Source organism: Bos mutus, chromosome X (assembly GCF_027580195.1).
Source record: "Bos mutus isolate GX-2022 chromosome X, NWIPB_WYAK_1.1, whole genome shotgun sequence".
NCBI lineage: Eukaryota > Metazoa > Chordata > Mammalia > Artiodactyla > Bovidae > Bos > Bos mutus.
In genome coordinates this window covers 20,849,588-20,870,198 of record NC_091646.1, presented here as the reverse complement: position 1 = coordinate 20,870,198, position 20,611 = coordinate 20,849,588, and the positions used below count along the sequence as shown (strand labels likewise).

General features: G+C 41.1%; 1 protein-coding gene across 1 annotated transcript in view; it reads left to right on the top strand.

Moving 5' to 3' along the window:
- Window positions 1-20,611, top strand: part of FHL1 (four and a half LIM domains 1) — a 64,902-nt gene that overhangs the window by 7,836 nt on the left and 36,455 nt on the right. Inside the window, exon 2 of the mRNA XM_070366082.1 lies at window positions 15,270-15,343. The gene's annotated coding sequence lies outside the window, so the exon portion shown is untranslated. The remainder of the gene's footprint in view (window positions 1-15,269; window positions 15,344-20,611) is intronic.

Genomic DNA, 20,611 nt, shown 5'->3' with positions numbered 1-20,611 from the left:
GCTTACTATTTGAACAAATGAGAAAATTGTACCCTTGCCTAGGGGTGTGTTCTGAAGTAGTTTTTGCTCCTGTTCCTCATTATTGCCTGCTAATGAGTATGTATATTGTCAGTGAGCTGCCAGCTCTTCCCAGCTTCCTGCAGTATGCTGTATTTCTCTTCTGACAATGGGTTTTCCTCTGTATTTAAACCAACGAGATTTGCTTGCACTTTATTTTGGGAGTACTCTAGGTGTAAAATACACAGATAAAAGATACATGTGTACTGGCTTTGTAAGTGCAATGAAACCTAGAAAAAGAAAAGAGCTATCAAAATAAGTCATGGTTGCCAGCATTCTACTTTCTGTAGGTTTTATTTACCCACCTACAAACTCTGGTTCTTACATATGTTCAGGACATAGTCCATAGTAGACGTTCTAATCACAAGAATTTGCAAAATCCACAAAATTCTAAATATGCTTTTCAGTACTAAAGACATGATAGCTGGCAATGTAGAGATTTTATTGTCAAGGTTGTTTTGATAAGGATGGTACAAAAGTTAATTTCTGTACTCAACAAGTTTTGTTATTCACTTTCAGTTTTAGAGTGCGGATAAGGCTGTTTGGCATCTGTCAGATTAAAAATGTGTGATTTATTAGGAAGACATTAAGGATTGGTTTTTCAGTGGATCTCTGTCAGGTCTACTATAAGACTTTATTCTTATTTGGGAAGCTGATTGTCAGCGTCTGTGTATAGACATAATTTATCGTCTACACTTCTGTGTGACTAGGTGACCTGAAGTAACAGGTGTCCCCCCAGGTTGCTTAGAGACTAAAAAGTACATACAGGCACACAGACACATCAATTCCAAACATTTTTATATCACTAAACCATAGTGGTGAATTTAGACATTGGAATTAACAAAATTTTCTTTTTCAAAAGTTTGTAAAAAGCACCCTGTAAATAATGATAGCTTCAAATACTTAAAATGTTAAAAAATATATATCATCAGTCGGATGGTTTCTAGATGCTAAGGAGACACTTTGAGTTCCTTGTCAAAGATTCTACATCTCCAAATACCAGGGTCAGATCAGATTTTCAAATTCTGGACCCTTCCCTTCTGGGCCACAAGATGCAAAAATTTCCAGTGTAGTAAGCACATGTAACCACACTAAGGAAAAGAAATGAAGCAGCCAAGCTAATAGGAGGTAATAGGAGGTTTATACTTGCATCTACAGATAAAACAGTTGGCCTTTTTTGGAGCCACTTTCTAAATATCAACTTCCCCCAATTTATTAAAGAATAACATATATAATTATATATATTTATAGGTGTAGTGTGGTACAATAAATTAAGTACAATAAATAAATCTGTCATAAGTAAATTATAATGGATAAATTAGGAGTTCAGGATGAACATGTACACACTACTATATACAAAATAGACAAGGGCCTACTGTATAACAGGGAACTATATTCCATATCTTGTAATAACCTCTAATGGAAAAGAATCTGAAAAAGAATAGATATATGTATATAACAATAACTTTTCTGTACACCTGAAAACATTGTAAATTTGAAAACATTGTAAATTAACTACACTTCAATTGAAAAATGGTTAAAAATAATATGAAAAAAGAAAAAAGGAAGTGTACAATGTGATGGTTTGATATACATATGCATTGTGGAATGGTTATTAAGATAATCTGATAGCCACTCTATCGAGTATAATTTATGTACAGTAAACTACATCCAGTTAAGGCATCTGGGTTGCAGCAGGGGTATACACCCATGAGGCCACTGCCACTCTGGGATGTGGAATATTTGGGGCACTCACTCCCCCTACATGCTTCCTTTCGCTTCTTTTTTTGCAGCACATTCTTCCCTTGCCCCAGTCCCCAGGCCACTGCTGATCTGCTTTTGTGTAAAAGCTGCTTTCTAACTTAGATTTGAAAAGTTTGTGGATCTTCCTTGATCCAAAGACCAGATATAAATCCAAAACACCGTTTTCTTCTCTGTATTTGAGATAAAATAATATTACAGGCAGATTCCAGGTTTGACTTTCTAGAATCTTTTCCTGATTGCTTAAAGATGTGTACTTAAGAATTTTGTCTGCGAGTAAACTATAGCCTCTATTAAATAGTCTCAGTACATACTTGGATTGAAGGGAGATAGAAACCAAGAGAGAAACAATTCTAATAAAATGGAAAAGTGGTATATGTTCTTCTGAAATAGGTAGTGACGTGTCAAATCCCTCAAGGATAGGACACATAATGTAATTTGAATCTTGCTTCATACTTATTCATAGATTAAGACTGCAAGCAATGAGAACAAATGTTTTACACCTGTAGATCTATACCTTCAGCTAGTGTGTGTATCAATATATAATTATTCAGGAATAACCCTATCCCCTGAGCCTTCCGAAAGATTTGAAATGGTTTCAGGGGGAATTTAAAGTGGATGGAAGGTATACCATCTTTACACACTAGTACAAAGCCAGCTTTTCACATGCTGACTGTTGCTTTCCCATTGATATATTCAGTTGAACGAATGATTACAGGTGGCGCTAGTGGTAAAGAAACTGCCTGCCAGTGCTGGAGACATAAGAGACGCTGGTTCAGTCCCTGGGTCAGAAAGATCTGGAGGAAGAAATGACAACCCATTCCAGTATTCTTGCCTGGAGAAGCCGCATGTACAGAGGAACTTGGTGGGCTACAGTCCATTGGGTGCAAAGAGTCAGACACGACTGAAGCAACTGAGCGCACACACACACACACACACACAGTATTGAGATGCAGTTTTTCCCTTCCTAACTCACTCCCTCAAAATAATCCATGTCACCATAATTTGTGTCTAACAAGCTTTCCTTTCCATTGCTGTCGCTCTGTCCTGCATCTAGTCTCCATCTGACGCTCCTGATTTCGACTGTTTCTGCCCTTCTTTGCTTTTCTTTCCCAGGTTTCTTCTTCCTCCTCTTTTTTGTCTCCTGATACTACTACTTCTCTTACGCTGCTCTGCTTTCTCATGACAAAGCTGTTTTTATAAACATCTCCAGACCAAGTCATCAGCAGACTAATTCCAACATGTCAAATGTCATCTTGGAGATTATTTTTCTGTTTCGTGGTCAGATGTCATCTTGGAGATTATTTTTCTGTTTCGTGGTCAGATGTCATCTTGGAGATTATTTTTCTTTTTGTTTCGTGGTCCAATAATTCAGACTCCTATTAAGTTTGGGGCCATGCTGGTGGTTTGAGAGTTGTGAAGGGTTGGTTTTCAGATAAAGTTGAGTATGTGGGTCTGTTATAGACAGTTGTTGAAACCATGATTCACTGAAAAGGAATGAGTGATGTACATTACAATGTTCCTACAAAACTTACTTTTACAAAGCTAAAGCAATTAAAATGCTCTTGCGGTAAGGAGATTTATTGTTCCTCAAAAAGTACTGGAAAGATTTTGTTTTGTTTTTATTGGGCATAACTTGCAGCTTGTCAGATCTTAGTTCCCTGTTCTGGGATCAAACCTGGGCCCTCGGCAGTTAAAGTGTGGGAGTCTTAACCACTGGACTGCCAGGGCATTCCTGGAAAGGGTTTTTTTTTTTTTTTTAATCCTTCAACATTAGTCAAAATCTATAGAATGCACAACATACACCAAGTGAACCCTAATGTATACTATTAAGGTTAGTTAATAGTTATCAATGAGGGTTCAACAACTATACAAAATATAATAATGCAGGGTATCAAAAATGGAAGAAAGTGGAAAGGGGTCTTATTAAGGTATGTGGGAACCACTTTCTGTTCAATTCTGTAACTCTAAAACTGCTTTTTAAAATGTATATAGGTGTATAACACTGTCACTTTGCTGTATAGCAGAGATTGGCACAACATTGTAAATCAACTATACTACAATTTTAAAATTATTGCCAAAAAATAAAGCTGCTTTAATAAATCTATTATTTTCACTTGAGATTCAGAAATATAATGAATATATCAGGCACGTTTTATTATTAACTTGTAGATAAATCACAGTGTTTGTTTTTAAGTATAGTAATGTAAAAGTTGGACATGACTGAATCTGAGCATAGCATAACGTAAGAGAAGTGCTTCTCACGAGTGCTGTGAGTTGAGCCACGCTGTGCTGTGCTCAGTCACTCAGTCGTGTCCGAGTCTTTATGACCCCCAGCAGGCTCCTCTGTCCAGGGATTTCCCAGACAAGTATACTGGAGTGGGTTGCCATTTCCTACTTCAGGGGATTTTCCTGACCCAGGGATCGAACCCAGGCCTCCTGCAGGTGGATTCTTTCCCACAGAGCCGTGTGGAAAGCCCTTAACTTAGCCCACAGGCTCCCTGAATAGTGACAGTGTGAGCTCCTGGGAGAGCTGCCCAGCTGCTCACCACTCTCAGGTTGTACAAGAGTTACTGGGCAGCTCAGTGTGAGCACTGGGAACTGTCTCTGTCTGTGGTCACTGAGGCATCGTGCCATCTTTGTGGTGGAGTGGAGCCCCAGGCTTGACAAATTGCCTGCCCTACAACTCAAAGAGCCCCTTTTTGACCCTTGCATTTGTGGTGTCACCAGCAACAGTGACAATCGGTGAGCTCATGCCAACTCTTGGAGCCAGTATCCAGGGCAGAGTTTGATTGCTTTGGACCAAAGGTTATTGTTTGGCTTGTAGTAGCATAAATCTGACACCAGAACCTCCAGGCAATTACCCAGCTTGGCCAACGCGACAGTAAACCTATGTGAAAAGATGAGGTCTTTTAAGGTCTTACTATAAATGATTTCTATATTCCTGGAACTGAGTGAATATTATGAGCATCTTCAAGTACGTGTCGCTTTCTTGAGTTGGCTGTGTAAACAGACCATTCTATGTAGGCGTGGGTGGGTGGGGATCAGGCCTGAGAGGGACTTTGAGGCTGAGGGAGATAAGGAAACATTGGGATGGTGTTAAAGTCATTGGAAGAGAAAAAAATGACAAAGCATTAGGAATTAGAACATAAAAGAGGGCAGTCACTCAAGGAATGGCTGTCTTGGGGATGTGACTGTTCATGGAATGTGTCCATCAGCTCTGTGATTAGACCCAGGGTCAAAAACTTCATACAGTTAGCTGCAAAATTACTCATGAAGGGGGAGTTGGTTATCAAGTTCACCTGTTTAATGTATTAAATTTCATTGTATATTGGAAGAATTTTTTAATGTATGGATCTGGTATATATACTTATTGTTATGCCTGTTATTAGGAAAGCTTTCACATATTTTTTCTTGATTTCAGTGCTTGACTGGTTGACTGTACATGTGGTCCTACCTCTATTGGAAGCACCAGATTTTAATGGGAAGGGGAAAGAAGGGACAGAGAGAATCTCTCCATTGAGTCACAATCCTTGATGGAGGCTCGGGATTCCAGTTTGGCTGCCAAGGTCATGGGTTACTGTGGGCCAGTGGTGACCCGAATGGTGGCACAAGCACTACATTCCTTATGGTCACCCTCACGATTGACACCAAGTTCTGCAAGCTGACTGGATTGTACGTGCAGTTCCTGTCCATTGTAGAGGCAGCAGAAGTAACGGTCTGACCAGTGCATCCTGTGTTCATCCCACAGGTGTACACAGGCTCACTCAGTCAGTCAGGAGGCCTGGCACAGTCTTGCTCCTCCCAGCCAGGCTGCTGGAAATAGCTGGAAGGCCTGTGGAGATGCTGTGATAATGGCAGGCAGGGCGGGTATGTGACAGGGTCTGCCCTGCTTACCCTTCTGCTGCTGCTGCCCTTTGTCTCCTCTTGGTCTCCCTTCCCCTCTGTCTCTTGCTTACCCTGGATTTTTCTGTTAAAGTGCAAGGAAAGTTCAAAAAAAGTTGGGGCCCCTTGGCAGAGGCCATCGAGTCCCCAGAGTAGTGTACTTTAGACTTCCCCCACTGCTGGGCTGTTACAGCTGCATGGGCCTGGTATGTATCAGATGGAACCTGGGGTACTTGTGAAAGTTTCTGATGTACAACTTGAAAGTTGATTTGTGTCACCTCATAAGCTTATTGTTCCTTCCTCTTTTAAAACCCCTCCAATTTTCCTTTTGTTGCTGTTGTTGTTTAGTCATGTCTGACTCTTTACTATCCCATGGACTGTAGCCTGCCAGGCTTCTCTGTTCATAGGGTTTTCCAGGCAAGAATACTGGAGTGGGTTGCCATTTCCTTCTGCAGGGGATCTTCCCAACCAGGGATCAAACCTGCTTTGCCTGTGTCTCCTGCATGGGCAGGCAGATTCTTTACTGCTGAACCACCTGGGAAGCTGAAATTTTCCTTTCTGTGTGTTATCATCCCTATAGCACACTCTGGCTGTGTGTATGCCAATGTGAAGGACTTACTGTGCAGCTAAATTGATTGGAGCAAGGCTGCCCAGTTGTCAGCACTTCGGGAAACGGTTCATAGGATACAAAAGCCAGCTTCTAGAGTAAGAGTCTGAACACTTCCTCAAATGAAATCATCAGATGTTTTCAGTTCAGTTCAGTTCAGTCGCTCAGTCATGTCCGACTCTTTGCGACCCCATGAATTGCAGCACGCCAGGCCTCCCTGTCCATCACCAATTCCCAGAGCTCACTCAAACTCACATCCATCGAGTCGGTGATGCCCTCCAGCCATCTCATCCTCTGTCGTCCGCTTTTCCTCCTGCCCCCAATCCCTCCCAGCATCAGTCTTTTCCAATGAGTCAACTCTTCGCATGCGGTGGCCAAAGTACTGGAGTTTCAGCTTTAGCATCAGTCCTTCCAGTGAACACCCAGGACTGATCTCCTTTAGGATGGACTGGTCAGACCTCCCTGCCATCCAAGGGACTCTCAAGAGTCTTCTCCAACACCACAGTTCAAAAGCATCAATTCTTCAGCACTCAGCTTTCTTCACAGTCCAACTCTCGCATCCATACATGACCACTAGAAAAACCATAGCCTTGACTAGACAGACCTTTGTTGGCCAAGTAATGTCTCTGCTTTTGAATATGCCATCTAGGTTGGTCATAACTTTCCTTCCAAGGAGTAAGCGTCTTTTAATTTCATGGCTGCAGTCACCATCTGCAGTGATTTTGGAGCCCCCCAAAATAAAGTCTGCCACTGTTTCCACTGTTTCCCCATCTATTTGCCATGAAGTGATGGGACCAGATGCCATGATCTTCGCTTTTGGAATGTTAGGTTTTAAGCCAACTTTTTCACTCTCCTCTTTCACCTTCATCAAGAGGCTTTTTAGTTCCTCTTCACTTTCTGCCATAAGGGTGGTGTCATCTGCATATCTGAGGTTATTGATATTTCTCCTGGCAATCTTGATTCCAGCTTGTGCTTCTTCCAGCCCAGTGTTTCTCATGATGTACTCTGCATAGAAGTTAAATAAGCAGGGTGACAGATGTTTATTGACTGTTTATTCTATGGGCAGGGCACTTTGCTAGATGCAGTGGAGAATATTAAAAACAAAAGGGATCTCTTCAAGCAAGGAATATCCATCCTAACTGGTGAAGCTGTTAGAGACACATTAAGGATGTGGTGGAAAGACCACTGAACTGAGGGGGAAGAGGAAGGAGTCGGGAGTGTTGAGTGCTAGCCCAAGTTCTACCAATAACCATCTGATGATCCCTTGGGCAAAGTACTTCCCCTCTCGGGGTCTCAGTTTGGAAAAGGAATTGGACTGGATAATCTCTAAGACTTTCTATATAGATTGGTTCAAAAGCAAATGGGTTAAAAAGTTAAACAACAGTACAGGGTGATAATAGAAGGATTCCAGGAGATAGTACCTTCTCTGTTGCCAAATGAAATATGCATATGATAGTTACTATTATGTGTATATGGTACATATATTTATACTATATAATTGTACTGATTACACAACTATCTTCCCTGGTGGCTCAGATGGTCAAGCATCTGCCTACAGTGCGGGAGACCCAGGTTCAATCCCTGGGTTGGGAAGATCTCCTGGAGAAGGAAATGGCAACCCACTCCAGTATTCTTGCCTGGAAAATCCCATGGATGGAGGAGCCTGGTAGGCTCCAGTCCATGGGATTGCAACGAGTCGGGCACGACTGAGCAACTTCATTTTCACTTTCACACAACTATAGACTAGCATTTATCAAAGTGGTGTCCTTGGACCAGCAGCATCAGCATTACCTGGGAGCTTGTTGAAAATGCAGATTCATGGGCCCCATTTCAGACCCACTGAATCAGAAGCACTGGGGATGCAGCTCAACACTTTGTGTTTCAGTAACCCTCTCCCCTGGAGAAGGTAATGGCACCCCACTCCAGTACTTTTCCCTAGAAAATCCTATGGACAGAGGAGCCTGGTAGGCTGCAGTCCATGGGGTCGCTAGAGTCAGACACAACTGAGCGACTTCCATTTCACTTTTCACTTCCATGCATTGGAGAAGGAAATGGCAACCCACTCCAGTGTTCTTGCCTGGAGAATCCCAGGGACGGGGCAGCCTGGTGGGCTGCCGTCTCTGGGGTCACACAGAGTGAGACACGACTGAAGCGACTTAGCAGTAGCAGCAGCAACAGTAGTAACCCTCTCCCCCAGGAGACTGGGACGATTGTTCTTAAACTTGGCTCCATATTACATTCATCTGGGGGACCATGAGGGCCACTCAGACGTTACTAGTTGCTTTGGCTTCCTAGGTGCAGCCAATTTGAGAATCTCACTGATTTAGGGAAGGTGACATGCATCAAAGCACCTTTTACTCTGCAGTGGTAACAAAGCTCAGAGGCATGGAGTCAACCAAAGCTGAAGTTGAGTGTGGGGGAATGGAGAAAAGTAGATTTGAATATGACTGGGAGGCCTTGAGTTTCATGCTAGAAATTTGGCGTTTAGATTGAAGGAGAACAAAGTTTGGAGGAATGGGAGTGATCCATTCAAGGTGGTACATTTGAACAGTTCTTCTAGCAGCTCTATGAAGACAGGAAGTGAAGTGAAGTGAAGTCGCTCAGTTGTGTCCAACTCTTTTGAGAGCCCATGAACTGTAGCCTACCAGGCTCCTCTGTCCATGGGATTTTCCAGGCAAGAGTACTGGAGTGGGTTGCCATTTCCTTCTGCAGGAGATCTTTCCGACCCAGGGATCGAACCGAGGTCTCCCGCATTGTAGGCAGATGCTTTACCATCTGAGCCATAGGAGGCCTGGTGAAGTAAGTAGTCTAGGTCTGAAGTAATCATGAACCAAATTAGGATTGTAGAAATGTGATTATAAGGAAGAAAAGGTATGAAAGCTCTTTGTAGGACAAATGGCTAGGATTCAGTGATAGCTCTGTGGGGAGAAGGTAGGGTTAGAACTAAGCCTTTGGCTCAGGAATTTCTCTTGTTCTGGGATAACCTGGGCCCTGCAGAGGCAGCTATCAGAATTGTCAGGTTTTATGCATCTATACTCATCCTTTGTCCATCATTGCTTTGATTGTGGAGTTCTAATTGGGTAGGTATTCCCCAATGAGTTATAAAAAAACACAAATTATAGTCACCCAGAAAGCTACCCGTGGTCATCATGGCGGGGTGGGAGGGGGGAATCCTGTTTCTCTTGACAAAAGAATGCTTGGAGTTGTGGGAAAGTCGTAAACTTGGCAGTGACTAATTCAAGCCTATCAGTCAATTAAGTGAATTTTTATTCTATTGTTTGTTTTATTTGGGAACTGTTGTAATAGTCATTGAAAGGACATCAGTCTTCATATTTTTAAAACAAAAATACCATTGAACATTAGGGCAAAGGACAGGATCTCAAGGTTTTACCTTTTAACTTTAGCAAATATTTGCTGCTCCATTTTTCTTGCTGGATTTCGCCATTTGTTGTTGTTCTTTTTTGGTGGTGGTGGTTGTGGTGATGGGTTTTTTTGCGTTGTTCCTACTTGTTCCTCATGCCTCATAATTTTAGTTTATTCTGTTATCGATGACTTTTGTATTCCTAAGTATTCTTAATGTTTTATTTGTTTTTCTACATTTCTTTAGTCTTTTAAAGCTCATTAGCCAGCACTTATGTAAAAGCATATGAGGAAAATACCTATAGTGTGTTTTTTTAACCTTAGACCCCCCCCCTTCACCCATTTCCCCAACCCCTGTTCTTTGTATATATGAGCTTTTTAAAATAAAAATTTTAGATTGTATATATGAGAAATCATACAGTATTTGTCTTTCTCTGTCTAATTTCACTTACATAATGCCCCAGAGGTCCATCCATGTTGTTGCAAGTGGCAAGATTTCCTTCTTTTTATGTCTAAGTAGCATTCCATTGTATATACATGTTCTACATCTTCTTTATCCATTAATCTATTGATGGGTAAGAGGGTTGTTTCCATATCTTGGCTATTGTAAGTAGTGCTGCAATGAATGGGGGTGCAGATTATCTTTGGGCTTTTCTTTGGATAAATACCAAGAAATATAATTGCTAGATTATAGCATAGTTCTATTTTTAATTTTTAGAGGACTCTCCATACTGTTTTCTGTAGTGGCTGCACCAATTTACATTCCCACCAACAGTGTAAGAATGTTCCTTTTGTTCTACATCCTTGCCAACACTTGTTACTTGTAGTGTTTAGATAATAGCCATTCTGTGGGTGTGAGGTGATTTTGTGGTTTGGGTTCACATTTCCCTGATATTGAAACAGGGAAATTAGTGATGTTGAAGCGTCGTTTCATGTACCTGTTGGCCATGTGTTTGTGTTCTTTGGGAAAATGTCTATTCACTTCCACTGCCCATTTGTTAATTGGATTATTTATTTTGCCATTGAGTTGTATGAGTTCTTTGTATATTTTGGATACTAGTTCCTTATCAGATATATGATTTGCAAATATTTTTCTCTCATTCCATAGGTTGCGTTTTCACTTTGTTGATCATTTTCTTTGCTGCACAGATGCTTTTTTATTTTATATAGTCCCACTTGATTATTTTTGCTTTTGTTGCAAATTTTAGTATGCCAATTAAAAGGAATGAATATATTTTTATTTTTCATCCACCCTTTGTGACCAAAAATTCTGTAAATTTGCATCCAGAAATGGCCTGTCGAAAGAGCTCCTTAGTGCTTATTTGGGGCCTGGTGGACACACTGCTTACCTTTCCTCTTTTATTAGTATACAGGTTGTGCATTTCTGGAAGGAAAGACCTTTTATTACTAGTTGGAAACCAGTACAAGCAAATTCTATATTTAAAAAGGTTCCATATATTCCAATGCAATATTTTTAAATGGCTTACTACTCTAACTTTGGAAAAGTTGTGCATAAAAGTCTAAGGATGAATCTAGAAGGATCACAACTTAAAATGTATAATATATCTAATAGATATCTTTTAAAAATATAACCTCTCTTTTGCCAGGTTGAATAAACATAAAACATTTCTCTTTCCAATTTCTGAAGAATATTATATCATATAAAGTAAATGTAGAAACTTGTGTGGAATAGATAATCTTCCAGACATAGAGTGTATTATATTCAATCTAAGGACACAAAATTGGATTTTATTTTATTTCTATAACATAATATCCTTTTGGTTTTTGTTTATGTATTAAGTTAATGTGTTGGTAAAGATTTGATTATGATGTTATAGATCTTGATTATGTTGAAATTATTAAAATGAGGCATCTTTTGTCTTAACTGTTTGTTTATACCAACACATAATTTTACTGGGTAAGAGCCGCTTTATCAGTTCTTCTGCTGAAGGAAAGAAGCCAGTGGCCATCTCATTTGTATTTCTTATTGCATATAACGGTAACATTTCAAATGTGTTTTAGACGTGCATATGCTGATGTCTTGACAACCATAGCAGTGTAAGCATTTGAATCAAAGCAGGATAAATAAGTCTAAGCTGCTGCCTGGTACCATCACAAGCATACCTAATTAAGAAGGTATTTGGGGTTCACTGCTCTTTGGTTTCTAAGGTAGGAGAGAATATTTGGAAGGATATGATTAAGGAATGGTTACCATGACAATTGAGGAGACAATGATTCTATGGAGCTCATCCATTTTGACTGATTCAACTGGTCTTTAGGTTCATTCAGACAGCTGCTGTTTCTGGATCTTATGTTTCCATATAATTCACTGAGTTGATTGGTGATTTGGGGATCATTTAGGCTTGGCTGTCCATAGTGATAGGATCATCAGTATCTGTGACCAAAATACCCTTGTTAAACATGAAGGAGAATGATTGTGTATGTTGAATGTCACTAGAATGTAGCTTCTGGCTTCTGGAATAACATAAATAGTTTGTCTAACTTCACTTATTAATTCTGTCAGGGTGGGATAAGATTAACGTGATTTATTTGAAAGCATGACTGACCCTAAAGTGTTTGGGTTTTATTTTGGATTACTTTGCTGTCATCACATTTTACCCAGTATGTTTGGCTGCTGTCCTGTTTTTACTCTTTGACTTGCGCAATATCATCAACACAATTTGTGTTATGTCTGGTCAGGGCCACAGTTGCACACTGCAGATTGAAAAGTGTACACAACACTATCGCCATGAGTGCCTTTATCCCCCCAACCCCAACTAAATGTTCAGGGCACTAGCCCTGACAATAAAGTGAAATGGAGATACAGATGCTGTTAAAATCTTGCTGTATGTTTTTGTCTTTCTTTGTGGGGTAGTTCTTGAAGGTGAAACCATGAACTCTGCAACCCAAGACTCCTCTGGCAGGGGACCAAGTTGGACCCCGGTGCAGAGAGTTCTGTGTGCTCAGCCTTTGGGCCTTTCTCTCTACTGCCCTCTGGAGGGTGTCAGGGAACATAACACTCAAGGACTCAAGAGAGCCGGTGACTTGGTGTGGTTACTGGAAAACAAGTTCTCTGGCCCCACAAGGCTCCTTAGAGCCTGAGCTTGTAGAGGTAGGGAGTAGACAGAGAGAAAGCAGGGAAGGTACTGGCAGTGTTGGGATCTTAGGGAGGAATCTATTCTGGTTGTTTAGAGAATGGGATTCCTTCAAATAGAGCCCACTGCATATCGAATCTATCTCTAGGAAAAACTGGTTCCGACAAAGTGAGTAAAATGGACTAGTATCATAAGGCTAGACTGTGATGGATTCAGATTCAAAGTTTAGGTTGGGTTGGATCTATGTAGGGGTATGCTTGGGGCCAACTGTCTGTGGCAGAATATGAAATTATTATCCAAGTTTGATAACATTTCATTCTCTGCCTGCTGTAATCATCGTGATAAATATATATGTGATGTTCACTGAGTACCTTGTATGAGTGAGGCCCTGGTTAAGTGCTTTACATGCCCTGCCATCTTGCCAGCGTCCAGTCCCTCTGTGAGGTCACTTATCATGAGGCTAGACTGTGATGGATTCAGATTCAAAGTTTAGGTTGGGTTGGATCTTCGTAGGGGTATGCTTGGGGCCAACTGTCTGTGGCAGAATATGAAATTATTATCCAAGTTTGATAACATTTCATTCTCTGCCTGCTGTAATCATCGTGATAAATATATATGTGATGTTCACTGAGTACCTTATATGAGTGAGGCCCTGGTTAGGGGCTTTACATGCCCTGCCATCTTGCTAGCGTCCAGTCCCTCTGTGATGTCACTTACCATTATGAGGTTCCCAGAGGTTGTACAGCTGATATAAGGCGGGGCCAGCACATGAACCCAGCCAGTCTGACTCCGGCGCCCTTGCTGTGAACAGCTGTGCCATGCTGCATTCTTCCCACAGCTGCATGAAAGGGTGTGGCACCTTTTAGAAACAGTGAGTTCCGTATGATTGGGGTGCGGGTGGTGGTAGATGAGGCTGAGCCAAGGCTTTTGTACATACATACCATGCTAAGTCCTGGGAGGTAGAAAAGAAATCAGGGATTCTTGTCCCTGTCCCCAAGAAATCGGGGCTTTCTGTCCCTGTCACCAAGAAACTTAAAGTCCTGTAAGACAAATGAGGTAGAACATGGAACCAATGAGACATTGTTCATATGATAGAACAAGAAAATATTGTCTCTCCTTAAGTGTAGGTGGGAAGGGGACTAGAAGGCATTTCTTTGGAGTCAGTCAATTTAAGCATTCACTTTTGAAAGTTAACAAATTTGTCTTTAGATCTGGGGCTTTAGATCTGGCAGACAAGACCCCTGTCCCTGTCGTCAGCAGACTTGTCCATACTGAATTTGAAGAGTTGTCTTCAACAGTTGTCATTAAGGTCTCTAAATTGATGAACCCATTAGCCTGTTGAACTAACTGGATTTATTTTCACATTTATTAACATTAAAAAGAAAATCTCTAACCACTGCTTGTTTGATGATCGGCTTGAAACAAGTTGGTTGTGGAGCGTGGGGAGTTTTGAGCCTGGTTATAATCTTTGGTTTTTGTTTGCCTTATTTCATTCAATGGATGCTTCATGAGTGCCTCCTGTGTGCCAGGTACTGTTCTAGGTGTGGGAATGGAGGAGTGAACAGAACAGGTGGGCCTGGGTTGTGGGGGGAGGAGGGCCTTCTCTCAGGGAGCTGTCTTTTCCTTCAAATTCTTTCACTCATGTACATTTCACAGTTGATATAAAAGAGCCTTTGGTGTGGGTTTCAGGATTTCACATGTTGGGGAAGATACAGTGATCACACTTCCTTTCTCCTTAGCCCCAGCCAGTCCTTTCTGAATAATGGGGGGCGGGTAAGGTGGTGATGTCAGCGCTGCCTGTGGGGAGGCCTGGAGGGTGTGGAGAGGGCAGCGTGTCAGAGTGTACCATTTTGTGTGTCAGTGGGAAAAGCACAGGGCACACCTGTTTCCTAGTCAGGCAGAACCATCCATGCGAGGATGAGCCTGCCCACCAGCCTGCTGCCTAATCCTGTTGTTGATTGGAGATAACTTCAGCAGTCACTAAGCACCTCATCTCCATGGCAACACCTCTAAATATTCCTCTGGTGACTTGTGCTCTACATTCTGTCTGGCTCTGAGCTCTCCTGTGGCAAAATACACTAGAGATGTTAAAAGAGCGGGGGGAGACTCAACTAATAAATCTATTCTAAATGACTGAGTCATTTGTTTTGATTACCCGGGTGATTGCCAAATGTTAATTTAAAACTGAAATAGGCCATGAGCTCACTCTGCTAACAATGCTGAGTGTTTGAGCTAATACAGCTTGATAATGAGGGGGCCAGATCCATTGCCGGTGCAAATGTTATATGATAAACAGACATTTGGGGAAATATGCAGAACATCTTGGCAGTTTTCCTTAACTTCAAGAGTTGTAAATACAGAGAAGAAGGTGTTATCGTGAGCCATTTCAAAGGAAGTTGACTTTTGGATCGTGAGGGTTTTTTTTTTTTTTTTTTTAAGAAACTTCTAGCTTTTCTCCTGAAAAGGTAACTTGACCTCTTGCTTCTCATTTTTTCCTAACTTAGGCACATCAGAGGTGGTTGTTAGCGGTGTCCCGCCCTCACCGAATACATCCCGTTCTGCACATATCCACTGTGAGGTAAGTTTTCCCAATTGCCACACATTATTACACCAGTCTCCACCTTCTGGTGTGTGGCGTTCGCATCAACACTGTCCAAAAATCTTTATCTGTGTGGTAGATTTTAAGCGCGTTTGTTTTAATTGAGCTGACCAATGTCACTGCTTACCCTAGATACGAGGTCTCTGGGGATTGCCTTTTCAAGGGTGAAAACATCTCATTTGCTTTTAATTTGGGGGCATGAGAAGTGAATGTGCCAAGCACAGCAGAATAGTTAGAAGGTCGGCCCGAGGCTACAGATCTGCCTCTGGCACCCTGTGGACGGTAGGGAACAGGAAAGCTGCGTGGAGCAGCTCCTGGGCCGCCCAGTCAGCTGTCAGGACTCTTCAGGCCTGGGGTGAGCTGAGCCAAGGTGTGGGGCAGCCGCTCACAGTCTACCAATTTGGAGCATTTCCGTGGGGTCACCTTAATGTGGTTGGCAGATCATCTTCTGATGGACTGAACTTCTGAGCGCAGCCGCGTGGGTGTGAGCAGCCGGGCAAGGCCAGTCCTTCCATTTCACATACCCTGGAGAGGCGTCCTCCATCCGCCTAGTCCTAGTAGCTTTGGCAGCTTCTGGAGACTCTGTGATGATGCCAGGTTACTCTTTTCTGTCTTTTTTGAGAGATAGGGGATGTTCACCTTTGCAAAAACTGGAAGAAGGAACTCTGCAAGACAGTTCATCTAGGCACAGTGTACGGAGCTGCAGTCTTGCTGCTCTTTGGACCCCAGTCTCCTTGTGTTTATGAGTGGTAGTAACATTTGCTGGCACCAGACCACTCAGGATTTCTAGTTTCATCCATTCAAAAGGTTGCTGCATTTCTGCCTTCCCCTCCACCCCGCCCAGTTCCATGCTCTGTCCCACATGCAGTGTAGGGCCTGTCATTTCAGTTAGGGTAGTAGCCTTTGTTACATCTATTTGATACAGAGTTCTCCAGAGATTTTTTTTTTTTTTAAACTTTACAATATTGTATTAGTTTTGCCAAATATCGAAATGAATCCGCCACAGATATACCCACATTCCCCATCCTGAACCCTCCTCCCTCCTCCCTCCCCCTGCCTCCCTCTGGGTCGTCCCAGTGCACCAGCCCCAAGCATCCAGTACCGTGCATCGAACCTGGACTGGCGACTCGTTTCATACATGATATTATACATGTTTCAATGCTATTCTCCCAAATCTCCCCACCCTCTCCCTCTCCCACAGAGTCCATAAGACTGATCTATACATCGGTGTCTCTTTTGCTGTCTCGTACACCGGGTTATTGTTACCATCTTTCTAAATTCCATATATATGTGTTAGTATACTGTATTTATTTTAATTGGAGGCTAATTACTTTACAATATTGTACTGGTTTTGCCACACATCAACAGGAATCTGCCACGGGTGTACACATGTTCCCATCCTGAACCCCCCTCCCACCTCCCTCCCCATACCGTCCCTCTGGGTCATCCCAGTGCGCCAGCCCCGAGCATCCTGTATCGTGCATCGAACTTGGACTGGCGATTCATTTCACATGTGATAATTTACAGGTTTCGATGCCATTCTCCCAAATCATCCCACCCTTGCCCTCTCCCACAAAGAGTCCAAAAGACTGTTCTATACATCTGTATCTCTTTTGCTGTCTCGCATATAGGGTTATCATTACCATCTTTCTAAATTCCATATATATGTGTTAGTATACTGTATTGGTGTTTTTCTTTCTGACTTACTTCACTCTGTATAATAGGCTCCAGTTTCATCCACCTCATTAGAACTGATTCAAATGCATTCTTTTTAACAGCTGAGTAATACTCCATTGTGTATATGTACCTCAGCTTTCTTATCCATTCTTCTGCTGATGGACATCTAGGTTGCTTCCATGTCCTGGCTATTATAAACAGTGCTGCGATGAACATTGGGGGTACACGTGTCTCTTTCAATTCTGGTTTCCTCGGTGTGTATGCCCAGCAGTGGGATTGCTGGATCATGAGGCAGTTCTATTTCCAGTTTTTTTAAGGAATCTCCACACTGTTCTCCATAGTGGCTGTACTAGTTTGCATTCCCACCAACAGTGTAAGAGGGTTCCCTTTTCTCCACACCCTCTCCAGCATTTATTGCTTGTAGACTTTTGGATAGCAGCCATTCTGACTGGTGTGGAATGGTACCTCATTGTGGTTTTGATTTGCATTTCTCTGATAATGAGTGATGTTGAGCATCTTTTCATGTGTTTGTTAGCCATCTGTATGTCTTCTTTGGAGAAATGTCTGCTTAGTTCTTTGGCCCATTTTTTGATTGGGTCGTTTATTTTTCTGGAATTGAGCTGCAGGAGTTGCTTGTATATTTTTGAGATTAATTCTTTGTCCATTGCTTCATTTGCTATTATTTTCTCCCATTCTGAAGGCTGTCTTTTCACCTTGCTTAAAGTTTCCTTTGTTGTGCAGAAGCTTTTAATTTTAATTAGGTTCCATTTGTTTATTTTTGCTTTTATTTCCAATATTCTGGGAGGTGGGTCATAGAGGATCCTGCTGTGACTTATGTCAGAGAGTGTTTTGCCTATGTTCTCCTCCAGGAGTTTTATAGTTTCTGGTATTATGTTTAGATCTTTAATCCATTTAGAGTTTATTTTTGTGTATAATGTTAGAAAGTGTTCTAGTTTCATTCTTTTACAAGTGGTTGACTTGTAAAAACTGACTGAAGTGGTTGACTTCATTGATATTCCTAAGTATTTTATTCTTTTCGTTGCAGTGGTGAATGGAATTGTTTTCTTAATTTCTCTTTCTGATTTCTCATTGTTAGTGTATAGGAATGCAAGGGATTTCTGTGTGTTGATTTTATATCCTGCAGCTTTACTATATTCATTGATTAGCTCTAGTAATTTTCTCATGGAGTCGTTAGGCTTTTCTATGTAGAGGATCATGTCATCTGCAAACAGTGAGAGTTTTACTTCTTCTTTTCCAGTCTGGATTCCTTTTATTTCTTTTTCTGCTCTGATTGCTATGGCCAAAACTTCCAAAACTATGTTGAATATTAGTGGTGAGAGTGGGCACCCTTGTCTTGTTCCTGACTTTAGGGGAAATGCTTTCAATTTTTCACCATTGAGGATAGTGTTTGCTGTAGGTTTGTCCTATATAACTTTTATTATGTTGAGGTATGTTCCTTCTATTCCTGCTTTCTGGAGAGTTTTTATCATAAATGGACGTTGAATTTTGTCAAAGGTTTTCTCTGCATCTATTGAAATAATCATATGGCTTTTATTTTTCGATTTGTTAATGTGGTGTATTACATTGATTGATTTGCGGATATTGAAGAATCCTTACATCCCTGGGGTAAAGCCCACTTGGTCATGGTGTATGATCTTTTTAATGTGTTGTTGGATTCTGATTGCTAGAATTTTGTTAAGGATTTTTGCATCTATGTTCATCAGTGATATAGGCCTGTAGTTTTTTTTTTTTTGTGGGATCTTTGTCAGGTTTTGATGTTAGGGTGATGGTGGCCTCATAGAATAAGTTTGGAAGTTTACCTTCCTCTGCAATTTTCTGGAAGAGTTTGAGTAGAATAGCTGTTAGCTCTTCTCTAAATTTTTGGTAGAATTCAGCTGTGAAGCCGTCTGGACCTGGGCTTTTGTTTGCTGGAAGATTTCTGATTACAGTTTCAATTTCAGTGCTTGTGATGGGTCTGTTCAGATTTTCTATTTCTTCCTGGTTCAGTTTTGGGAAGTTGTACTTTTCTAAGAATTTATCCATTTCTTCCAAGTTGTCCATTTTATTGGCATATAATTGCTGATAGTAGTCTCTTATGATCCTTTGTATTTCTGTGTTGTCTGTTGTGATCTCTCCATTTTCACTTATAATTTTATTGATTTGGTTTTTCTCCTTTGTTTCTTGATGAGTCTGGCTAATGGTTTGTTAATTTTGTTTATCCTCTCAAAGATCCAGCTTTTGGCTTTGTTCATTTTTGCTGTGGTCTCTTTTGTTTCTTTTGCATTTATTTCTGCCCTGATTTTTAAGATTTCTTTCCTTCTACTAACCCTGGGGTTCTTCATTTCTTCCTTTTCTAGTTGCTTTAGGTGTAGAGTTAGATTATTTGTCTTTTTTCTTGTTTCTTGAGGTATGCCTGTATTGCTATGAGCCTTCCCCTTAGCACTGCTTTTACAGTGTCCCACAGGTTTTGGGTTGTTGTGTTTTCATTTTCATTCATTTCTATGCATATTTTGATTTCTTTTTTGATTTCTTCTGTGATTTGTTGGTTATTCAGCAGCGTGTTGTTCAGCGTCCATATGTTGGAATTTTTAATAGTTTTTCTCCTGTAATTGAGATCTAATCTTACTGCATTGTGGTCAGAAAAGATGCTTGGAATGATTTCATTTTTTTGAATTTACCAAGGCTAGATTTATGGCCCAGGATGTGATCTGTCCTGGAGACGGTTCTGTATTCACTTGAGAAAAAGGTGAAATTCATTGTTTTGGGGTGAAATGTCCCTAGATATCAATTAGGTCTAGCTGGTCTGTTGTATCATTTAATGAAAGTTTGTGTTTCCTTGTTAATTTTCTGTTTAGTTGGTCTATCCATAGGTGTGAGTGGGGTATTCAAGTCTCCCACTACTATTGTGTTACTGTTAATTTCCCCTTTCATACATTTGTCTTACATATTGTGGTGCTCCTATGTTGGGTGCATATATATTTGTAATTGTTATATCTTCTTCTTGGATTGATCCTTTGATCATTATGCAGTATCCATCTTTGTCTCTTTTCACAGCCTTTGTTTTAAAGTCTATTTTATCTGATATGAGTATTGCTACTCCTGCTTTCTTCTGGTCTCTATTTGCGTGGAATATCTTTTTCCAGCCCTTCACTTTCAGTCTGTATGTGTCCCTTGTTTTGAGGTGGGTCTCTTGTAGACAATATATATAGGGGTCTTGTTTTTGTATCCATTCAGCCAGTCTTTGTCTTTTGGTTGGGGCATTCAACCCATTTACATTTAAGGTAATTATTGATAAGTATAGTCCCGTTGCCATCTACTTTGTTGTTTTGGGTTTGAGTTGATACCCCTTTTCTGTGTTTTCTGTCTAGAGAAGATCCTTTAGCATTTGTTGGAGAGCTGGTTTGGTGGTGCAGAATTCTCTCAGCTTTTGCTTGTCTGTAAAGCTTTTGATTTCTCCTTCATATTTGAAGGGAGATCCTTGCTGGGTACAGTAATCTGGGCTGTAGGTTATTTTCTTTCATCACTTTAAGTATGTCCTGCCATTCCCTCCTGGCCTGAAGAGTTTCTGTA